Below are 10,786 nucleotides of genomic sequence, written 5' to 3' on the forward strand. Positions count from 1 at the left end.
CCCAATATTTATCTATCTATCTATCTATCTATCTATCTATCTATCTATCTATCTATCTAATGCCTATTTATCCATCAATTATCTACCCATTGATCCATGTTATATTTATCTACTTATGATATATCTATCTAATATCTATCAATCCAATGTCTATCTACTTATGCTATACCCAATACTTATCTATCAATCTATCTATCCATCCAATATCTTTCCATCCTCTATCTATCTATCTATCTATCTATCTATCTATCTCTCCAATATCTAACACATATCAATAGATACTATCAATCTATCTATCCATCCAATATCTTTCCATCCTCTATCTATCTATCTATCTATCTATCTATCTATCTATCTATCTCTCCAATATCTAACACATATCAATAGATACTATCAATCTATCTATCCATCCAATATCTTTCCATCCTCTATCTATCTATCTATCTATCTATCTATCTATCTATCCAATATCTATCTATGATCCTCTGATAGACCCCTATGCTGAAATGAAAACGGGCTACAAAATTCCAGCAAAAGTCATCCAATTGTGAGTCTGCTTTTTAGGTCAAATCCCCAGTATCATGTCCATGTCATATCTTTCCGTGTCACCCACGTGTCCTCACACCTCTGTCTATCTCACATCCATCTATCCATCCATTCTGTAATCTATGATATACTGCACATCACTTATATATTATGATTATTAATAAGCACATACAGAGGATCTCAAAACACTTTAAAATATTTGCTGCAAGCTATCATACACTGGAGGAATATACTGTATAACCAAAGCTTCTTCTACCAGGGTTAAACCTATACTGCACCCCATATAGCCTATACTTGGTTACATAGGACATGACATTATAACCACTTCACTTTTCAGAGAATCTACTCAGATTGTTGGTTTCAGTGATAAACTGATAGTTGCCTGTCTATGTATTCACTATACTGATTATTGCATTTTTCTCATATTTTGTATTGGAAACTGAAGCCTAGTTTCCAATTGGAAACACATTGGAAAAATAAAATGTCAGTTGAGGATTTTTTCCCAGATTCTCTCATTTCCATACTTTGTAGTGTCACCACATGGCATGCTGGGAGTTGTAGTATTGCCGCAGCTGGAGAGCTACACGTTTGAGATTACTACTATAATGGATCTATGGATATAATAAGAAAAAGCTGCAGGATTCTCAATATTGTAACTATAATTCCAATTGAACGTAAGTCTTGGTAATTGGGCAGATGACTATAATTATGTCTCCATGTGGCCAAATTATGTCAGCCAGTGTTGGCAAAGCATCATGTGACTTATCACTTGTTCACGTATTTCCATGATTTATGACCTACCATTAGGTTCATCATGTGTTATTATCGACTGCGACATTGTTGTAGCAAATTTACTCTGACGGACAAGAAAGATTAACACCCCTGGTGCTTATGTGCTGCACTTGTGTCATTACATGTAAGATCAGTAGGAAAAATCAAAATTTCTTAAATCTTATTATATAATACATTCGGAGGTGCGTGAATCAAAGAATATAGGTTACTTAAGTCAAAGAAGACGTACTTAGTATGTTGTACAATAATAAAGATGTCAACCCCTACAATGCAATACAATTGTAATCCAGAGCATATAATATATCTGTATTACAGCCTGGTGAACCTGGTTGCTCTGTTAGAAGCTTCCATTGCCAGTTCCATTACCAGACCTCCTATAGATAGAATAATACTAAGGAGGACCAAGGAGGATGGGAAAGACAGCTGGACGGATGAGGTGCGGTAAGGCGAATATAGGTGAATTATTTTTAATCACTTCTCCTGGGTTCCTATTTACTATACTCTGGTGTCTGAGGAGACAGAAGACGGAAACCTGGCAGACCGTGTCCGGCCGTGAGTGCCGGGTGAGTGTTTTGTGTTCTTAGCGGTGAAACTGTTTTTTTTTTTTAATTGGACATAAAGTCCTACATGTCCGATTTTGTGTCCACTTAAAAAAACACGGTTTCACTGCGGAGAGCACAAAACGCTCATAGGCGCTCACGGCCAGACACTTTCCAAACCCATTCAAATGAATGGGTTTGAAAAATAACTGCAGGTTTCCGTCTCCTGTCCAGTTTTGGGCAGGGAGCGGAAACCTGCAAAATGGAGACCGGGGCACAGATGTGAACGAGCCCTGACAAGTCACTGCAGCTGCACAATGAACACCATAAAACCAAAGCTTGAAAGAAAGGCGCGCAAGCGCAGTTTTTCTCCAGCTCCACCCTATTTTGATTTTTTCCCAGCTTTCCAGTAAATTGTATGGTATATTAGATGCTACCACCACAAATTACAACTTTTCATGAAAAAATTAAGCCCTTGTACAACTTAAAAATTTTAAAGTTATAGCTTTTGGAAGGCGGGTAGTCAAAAACGAAAAATCGAAAAAAGCCTTCCACAGAAAGGGATTAATGTCCCAGCATTAATGGGGCTTTGTTTATATACAACTTAAGTAATAACTAGAGATGAGCGAGTACTGTTCGGATCAGCCTATCCGAACAGCACGTACGCATTGAAATGAATGGAAGCACCAGGTACTTCCGCTTTGACGCTGGCCGGTCGCTTAACCCCCTGCGCGCCGGCTACGTCCATTCATTACAATGCGTGCGTGCTGTTCGGATCGGCTGATCCGAACAGTACTCGCTCATCTCTAACCCCCTTGTCTTCTCTAGCATAGCAGTTAGTGACATTGACCCCTCTACTCGATTTGACTACCAGGGAAGGTAAAATGAATATTTCATATTTAATTATATTATAAATCTGCGGTGCGTCTTATAATCAGACGGGTCTTAAACTCTGAAAAAAATCTGAAAAAATGCGTCTGCCGATTTGGTATCAAAATGGCAGACAGGAAATAGACAATCCGTTTTAATAATTTATTTTTTAAGCAATTTGTACAATTTACTAAATAAACTATAAACTTTTTATTTTTTAGTTTGTTTAGTTTTAGTCTATTTGTAGTGTCCAACAAATATAAAAGATAGGTCCTGCATATGCAAAATTTCTAAAAAGTATGTGTCTCTTAGGCTATGGCCCCATGGGACGTTCCGCAGCAATAAAGCGCTGCAGGAAAAACCGCTGCGACAATGCATTGCAGTTCTTCCCGCAGCACTTTAAACAGAAAGTTCGCAGCGTTTTCTTCTGCAGACTTTCTGTTACAATCATACCTATAGGGAAACCGCCAGCATTTCCTTAGGTATAATCGACATGCTGCAATTTCCAAAATCGCATCGGTTTTGGAAATCGTGTTGTGTCCACACCACAATTTTTACCGCAAAGTGGGTATGGGATTCGCTTGAATGTCACAAAAGCTGCTGTAGGTGTAACGTGTTGGCATCCCTATGTTTTTGTCCAGTGGTCCAGTGGAGTAATTTGAAGATTAAAGGCCCTGGTGTGAAAATCCAGCTTGGGCCCCCCACATAAAAATGTTCTCCCCTTTTGTGGTCCAATCTCACCCCTCCCTCAGAATCCATCCTTGACTATATTCTGACCAGTTGCTCCATTTGACATGAAAAGGTTAATTTTCTCCTTTTTGGCAGTGGAAGGCCAAGTGTCATAAACTTCCTCACTCCAGTTCACCAGAGGATGGGGTAATAATTTTACAAGGTGCAAAATGCCAGTGATCAAAGTGATTTAGAAATATCTAAGGCCTGGTTCACATCTGCGTTGGTAATCCATTCGGGAGAGTCTGCATGGGGACCCCCCTGAACGGAATAACAAACGCATTGGCAAGTGGTGTGCAGTGAAAGCACATGGACCCCATAGACTATAATGGGATCCGTGTGCTTTCTGTGCGGTGTCTGCACAGAACATGCGGACAGAAAAGTAGATCGTGATCTACTTTCATGTCTGCATGATTCATGCGGGCAGCACAGACCCCATTATAGTTTATCGGATCCGTGTGCTTTCACTGCACACCGCTTGCCAATGCGTTTGGTATTTCATTCTGGAGGGGTTGGGTTCCCATGCGGACTCCCCGAACAGATTACCAAACGCAGATGTGAACTAAGGGTAAGAAGTTTAATCAGCCATTGTTTGGTGAGGGTGACTCATGGACCCCAGACTTATGGACCCAGTTATAGATGAGACCACTGTGAACCCTTTAAGGTATGCCAGTTCTTATGGGCCCCTTAAGGCTCCTGGGCCCGGGTGAAATTGCACCCTCTGCACCCCCTCAGTTACGCCTCTGCTTTTTTCCTTATAGTGAGACTGGATTCCTTTGTTGAAGAGAACAATATTATGGGTTACCGATTCTAGATTTTAAGGACATGTTGATCCAGAGTTGGAGTCGGGAAGGAATTTTTTCCCCTGAAATGGGACAATTGGCACGAGCCTCATGGGATTTTTTGCCTTCCTCTGGATCAACACTGTAGGGGATTGTAGGGTTATAGGTTGGACTTGATAGACTGACGTCTCCATCCAACCTCATCTACTATGTAACTATGTAACTGTATCTTCAATGTTATATTGGATAAAGCGAAAATCGAAATTGGAGAATTTATTATTTAGAACGTTATTAACTAATATATTTATTTTCAGTACTACAATACCAAAATCCCATAGTTCTTAGTTTCACTGTAATATTTGGTAGCCTATAATATGAAATAGACAGCGATGGAGCTGATGGACAACCAGTCCTCCTTTACTTGTCACGGAATAAAGCCGGCAGTGTTCTCATTGCCATTGTTACAATAAAATGTATTCTCCCGTGTAAACTTTGGCTCCCTTGCCTGTCTGTACTCTCACTCCAGTTGTATCGCGCAGTTATTTCATGCATATTTTAAACAGATAGATTCACAGAAGGCACAGGACTGACTTTCAGTATTTGTTCCTTTTGTCTTAAGTCTTAGCCTTGGGATAGTTTGATTCTTCACTTGGGAGGCATGACCTTCAGGTCTATAGAGCGTGCACTGCTTTTTACCTCAAAGGCTGAGGTCAGGGTGCAGTACAAGCTAATGTAATCGGACTTCTGTCCCCGGCTCTCCTTTCACAGGCTTTTCTTCCTCAGATACACTTTAATTGGTAAATAGCACTCCAGCATTGAGAATTGCCTGTAAAGTGCACAAGTGCGGCTTTCAGAAATCATGCAATAATCCCATATGTCAGCCACATTTACAAGCCCCATTTTTCAGAACATTTATTTGCCTCATTAAGGAGAAAATAATTGGATTACTAAACAGAATTTGTTGGCTACAATGTAACAATTTCCAAACTCAAATTCTTTTAGCCCTTACAAAATCTTTCGATTTCATTCAATTTGGTGATAACCACCTCCAAGTAGGGTGGAGCCAATCTTGACTTTTCAGGATCGATTTTAACATCTGATTTCCGATCATTTTTCATTCGAACCCAATTTCGATCCCAATTCCGATCCCAATGCAAGTCAATGCGATTTTTTTTATTAATTGGAGATCGGATTTTAAAAACAATCCTATTCACTATACAGCAGGGAATCTAACAATTGAACAATTTAATCGTTAGAATCCACGCTGTGTAGGTGAATCACTAAGTAGCCAGAGGATTTTTTTTTTAATCCTCTGACTACTTAGTCCCCCCTGGTGTCCACTTACCTGCAGAGATGGCTGGTCCAGTGTTCTCCTTCTTCTTCGCCTCGCTGCCGCTCCATGCTGCTCTTCTCGCCTCACTGCCCCCTGCCTCCCAGGTTAGGAGAGTGTGGGCGGGTACTGGGACGTCACGTCTCCCCGCCCTTTACCCGACCACACTCTCCTAAGCCTCAAGCCCTGTCTTCCTAGCTCTTTAAACACTAACCTGGGAGGTGGTGGCAGCGAGGCGAGAAGAGCAGCGTGGAGCGGCAGCGAGGCAAAGAAGAACACCGGGCACCGGACCATAGATATAATTGTAACAGAAAGTCCACGGAGGAAACTTTCTGTTTAAAGCGCTGCAGAAAGAACCGCGATGCGTTGCTGCTGCAGTTCTTCCTGCTGCGCTTTATTGCTGCGGCTCGTCCCATGGTGCCTTAGCCTCAAACACAGCTTTATACTAAGGCCACACATAGCAGGCCACAGCAAAAAAACGTGGTGGGAAAAACAGCAGCAGCAATGCATTGTGGTTTTTCCTACAGCTCTTTTCACGGAAAGTCCGCAGATGTTTTCCACCGTGGACTTTCAGTTACAATTATACCTATAGAGAAACCACTGGTGTTTCCATAGGTATAATTGGCATGCTGCGATTTGCAAAACCACAACAGTTTTGGAAATTTTGGCATGTCTGCATGTCAGTTTTTACCGAAAAGTGGGCCTGTACTATGAAATGCTGCGATTTTTACTGCAACATTTCTGCCGCGGGCAAGTCGTGGCATTTCCGTCCTGTGGGGGATTTTAAGAATCTATGAATGGACTGAAGTTTGTGACTAGTCTGTGAAATCATCCAGTCCACAGATGCAAATCAACTGGGAAAAAAAACTGAAAGTTTCACCCGTTTTTCACAGACAATTTCAATCATGGCAGTCTGACTAAATCCTTGGATCACACAGATAATAATTCCCATTAACAATTGAAAAATTGTTGGAACTGTTTCTCCCAGCCCAGACCGGCTTATTATTGAGGAGCACACCCAGGTACTTATAGATCTTGACTATCTCAATGCTGGTCCCCTGAATGTCCACTGGATTAAGTCCATCTGCGTATTTCCCGGATGGTACACCGACCTATTCATTTCTATAGGCCTATATACATGACCATGAATTACACTGTCCAGTGTGTGGGCCAACAGTCCAGGCCGCAAAATATAGAACATGTCTTATTCCTGTCCTATTTTGCAGCCCTTGCTTCCGTAGCACTTATTCATTTAATGAAAGGGGCCGTGGAAACACGACCAGTGCACTGGCGGCAAATGGGTGACATCCCCGTGTCCCCTGTGAGTCGCCCATGCCTTTAATTCACGGAAGCACACGGTCAACTGCAACTTGCCTTAGGCTAAGGCCCCCCACATAGCGAGTTGCAAGAAAAAAGTTTACCTCTGCGGAGTTTCTACCTTAATGTACCAATAGCGTTTCCAAAGTTATAATTGAAACGTTGCGATTTACAAAAATGCGTTGTTTTTTTAAATCTGCAATGCAAGTATAAGATTAGCCAGAATCCCATCCACATTGCAGGTACTGTAAAACACTATGGTTTTTGCCGTGGTGTTTCTGTCGCAGCTAAAACGCGTTTCTGCAGCAGTAAAAACTCTGCATTTATGCAACGTGGGTCCTTAGCCTTACATAGCACCCAGAACTAGGTGCAACATCTTGGTGGATAACAGATCAGTCTATTTATTTTGCATTGATACATATTCTTTTTTGTTTTCTATAAAATTCATTTCTGTAGGGTTCAGACATACGCCTCGTTGCGTCTCCTTCTTATACACTCACTTTTTGTTGGCTAGAACAGACTACACAGCCTATTGACATATTCAAGTACATTTTATGTGTTCCAAAAACATATTCATTTTTCTTAGACAGTCACAGGCCGAGCTGTAGGGAAACTTTCTGTATGGACCATGACGGGAAAAATTATCAATCAACAAAGATCACTCTATACCGGTAACAGTCAAGGGGCGACTGATCCTTACAATATTCCAATCCATGTTCCTCCCAACCATGAAAACTGACCTACGTGAATGAAAGAAATATTGTGTTCTACAAAGTAATATCTTGGGGCACTTTTATTAAAGCCTATAAAGTCTGACTTGTATGGATGGAAAGGTCTTCCCGAATAGTAGACATCAAACACTCAACCTTTAACGTTACTTAGAAAGATTCTTTTTTATACGGGGTCCATAAAATATTATAAATTTTATGACTTTTTAGGTTGATGGATATAAACCATTACTGACTATTCTATGACTTTTATATTTTAGTGATTTAGTATTATGACAGTGACATCATACAGTTACACAATATTGCAATACAGACATATAAGTCATCGTTATCAGTGAATTTCTTACTTATTATTTTGCCTATGAAATATTGTCAATACTGTCCCAAGTAGGGCTCAAAATCTAAATTCCCTATCAGCATGTTTTTGAAGTGTGGAAGGAAATCCACACAAACATAGGGAGAACATACAAACTTCTTGCAGATGTTGTCCTTGGCTGGATTCGAACCGAGGACTCCAGCGCTATAAGGCATTACTACTTCCTTTGTTAATATGGTGTGTCCCACTCTATACATAGTTTATTACAGCTGGTACCCACTCGACAGTGTGTAAGCATAAGCCTTGTGGCTCAGAGAGTGGTAACACCCAGTAAGCCTTGTGGCTCAGAGAGTGATAACACCCAGTAAGCCTTGTGGCTCAGAAAGTGGTAACACCCAGTAAGCCTTGTGGCTCAGAGAATGGTAACACCCAGTAAGCCTTGTGGCTCAGAGAGTTGTAACACCCAAGTAGTCTTGATATATCTGTTATTTTTATGACTTGTTTTGGGGAGTTTCTAATTATTTTGTTAACATGGTGTGTCCCACTCTATACATAGTTTATCACAGCTGGCACCCACTTGACAGTGTGTAGGGACAAGTCTTGTGGCTCAGAATGCAGTAACACTCAGTAACCTTGTGGCTCAGGAAGTGGTAACACCCAGTAAGCCTTGTGGCTCAGAGAGTGGTAACACCCAGTAAGCCTTGTGGCTCAGAGAGTGGTAACACCCAGTAAGCCTTGTGGCTCAGAGAGTGGTAACACCCAGTAAGCCTTGTGGCTCAGAGAGTGGTAACACCCAGTAAGCCTTGTGGCTCAGAGAGTGGTAACACCCAGTAAGCCTTGTGGCTCAGAGAGTGGTAACACCCAGTAAGCTTTGTGGCTCAGAGAGTGGTAACACCTAGTAAGCTTTGTGGCTCAGAGAGTGGTAACACCCAGTAACCTTGTGGCTCATGAAGTGGTAACACCTAGTAAGCCTTGTGGCTCAGAGAGTGGTAACACCCAGTAAGCCTTGTGGCTCAGAGAGTGGTAACACCTAGTAAGCTTTGTGGCTCAGAGAGTGGTAACACCCAGTAACCTTGTGGCTCATGAAGTGGTAACACCTAGTAAGCCTTGTGGCTCAGAGAGTGGTAACACCCAGTAAGCCTCGTGGCTCAGAGAGTGGTAACACCCAGTAAGCCTCGTGGCTCAGAGAGTGGTAACACCCAGTAAGCCTTGTGGCTCAGAGAGTGGTAACACCCAGTAAGCCTTGTGGCTCAGAGAGTGGTAACACCCAGGTAGTCTTGGTATATCTGTCAAATCTTATGGTTTATTTTTGGGAGTTTCCAATAATTTTGGTAACTGGAACAAAATGATTATTAAGATTACTTTATAGAACACACATATACCATTACTATAAAGTGTATAGTATAAGCATAAGTTTATACTATATATGGCAAAGCATGGAAGGCATAGCTCCTTATCACATTTGTTATTTTAACTCAAGTCTGCTTGATCATATCTTTGATTCCTTTGCCAGTTCAGCCTTCTTTTCCAAGTCATGTTCAGAACAAAAAGCTGAATCCCCTTTGCCATCTACTCTCTCTTTAGAAAACATTAGCACCTAATACATAGCAGGTTATATATCTTCACAGCCAAAGGGATGCCATGTCTTTTTACGCTTATCAAAGAACCTCTATTGCTTTCCCTAAAACTTCACAAAGCTTAATTTCTAAGCACCCTGCCATCTTTTTAGGGTCCTTACAATGGCTTTTTGTTTAATGCTAATCTTCAGTATATTTCATTTTACCATTAACATTGCCTTGAGACAGCAGTCTACCTGAATAAGTATAAAGTACATGACATGCAATACTATAATTACAGTGTCTGGGAACTCTAGTGACCCATTAAAATTGATTTGTATAGTAAGTACAGATTCTAAGCACAGAGGCAGGTGAGACATAAGCGCCAGCCTGCAGGGTTCATTCATTTCCAGTCTATAGAGAAAAAAGGCATAATCCGGGGAGGAAAAAAAATCAATATTCAGTGAAAAGTTATTGCTGGATTGATTCGACCAATTCACTGCTTACAAGGAAATAAGGGGAAAGGTTTTAATAATGAAAAATCTAAATATTTTGTATTTTCTGAATCTGTAAATTGGGATTTAATTTATATAGGATTTATACATTTTGAAATAACAAGGGATTCCGTTAATGCAAAAATATAATATATAATAATTAATATAATTAATATATAATCTATATAATAATATATAGCAGCTTGGAAAAATGTAGTACAAAAAAAAATGCTGACATCATGGCGCTGGGTCAAGGTGACATTAAGGCCAATAGCATCAGTAAGAGGCCTAAAGATGATGCCAGGTGACCACTGGATGCCATGAGGATGCCCAGGAGAGGTGAGTATATCTGTTCATTATTTTTCTCACCTCCTCTCTGCCTCCATTTATTATACTCTGGAGTCTGAGGAGAACCCAAAGTATAATAATTCACTGACATGAACTGGAGGGGGGGGGGGGGGTGAACCTCAGAAATATTTGTCAAAACTAATTGCGTGGCGGTCACCCATCTTTACTAATGAAGTCCAAGGTTTCCCGGCAGTGGAGCATTATACAGTGTGAGGTCACTGTGGAACATATTATACTGTGTGGAGGCACAATGGAGCATTATACCATGTAGGATCACTATCAACCACTTTTGGCCAACAGGCCAACTACCACATGAAAGACAGCATAGTTATAAAAATGTATAAATTTATTAGAAAAATACATAAATAAATAATAATAAATTTAGAGGTAATTAATGCAACCAGCAATGGATGCAATTAGCTATCCCCCTGACGAAGCC

Source organism: Leptodactylus fuscus, chromosome 5 (genome assembly GCF_031893055.1).
Source record: "Leptodactylus fuscus isolate aLepFus1 chromosome 5, aLepFus1.hap2, whole genome shotgun sequence".
NCBI lineage: Eukaryota > Metazoa > Chordata > Amphibia > Anura > Leptodactylidae > Leptodactylus > Leptodactylus fuscus.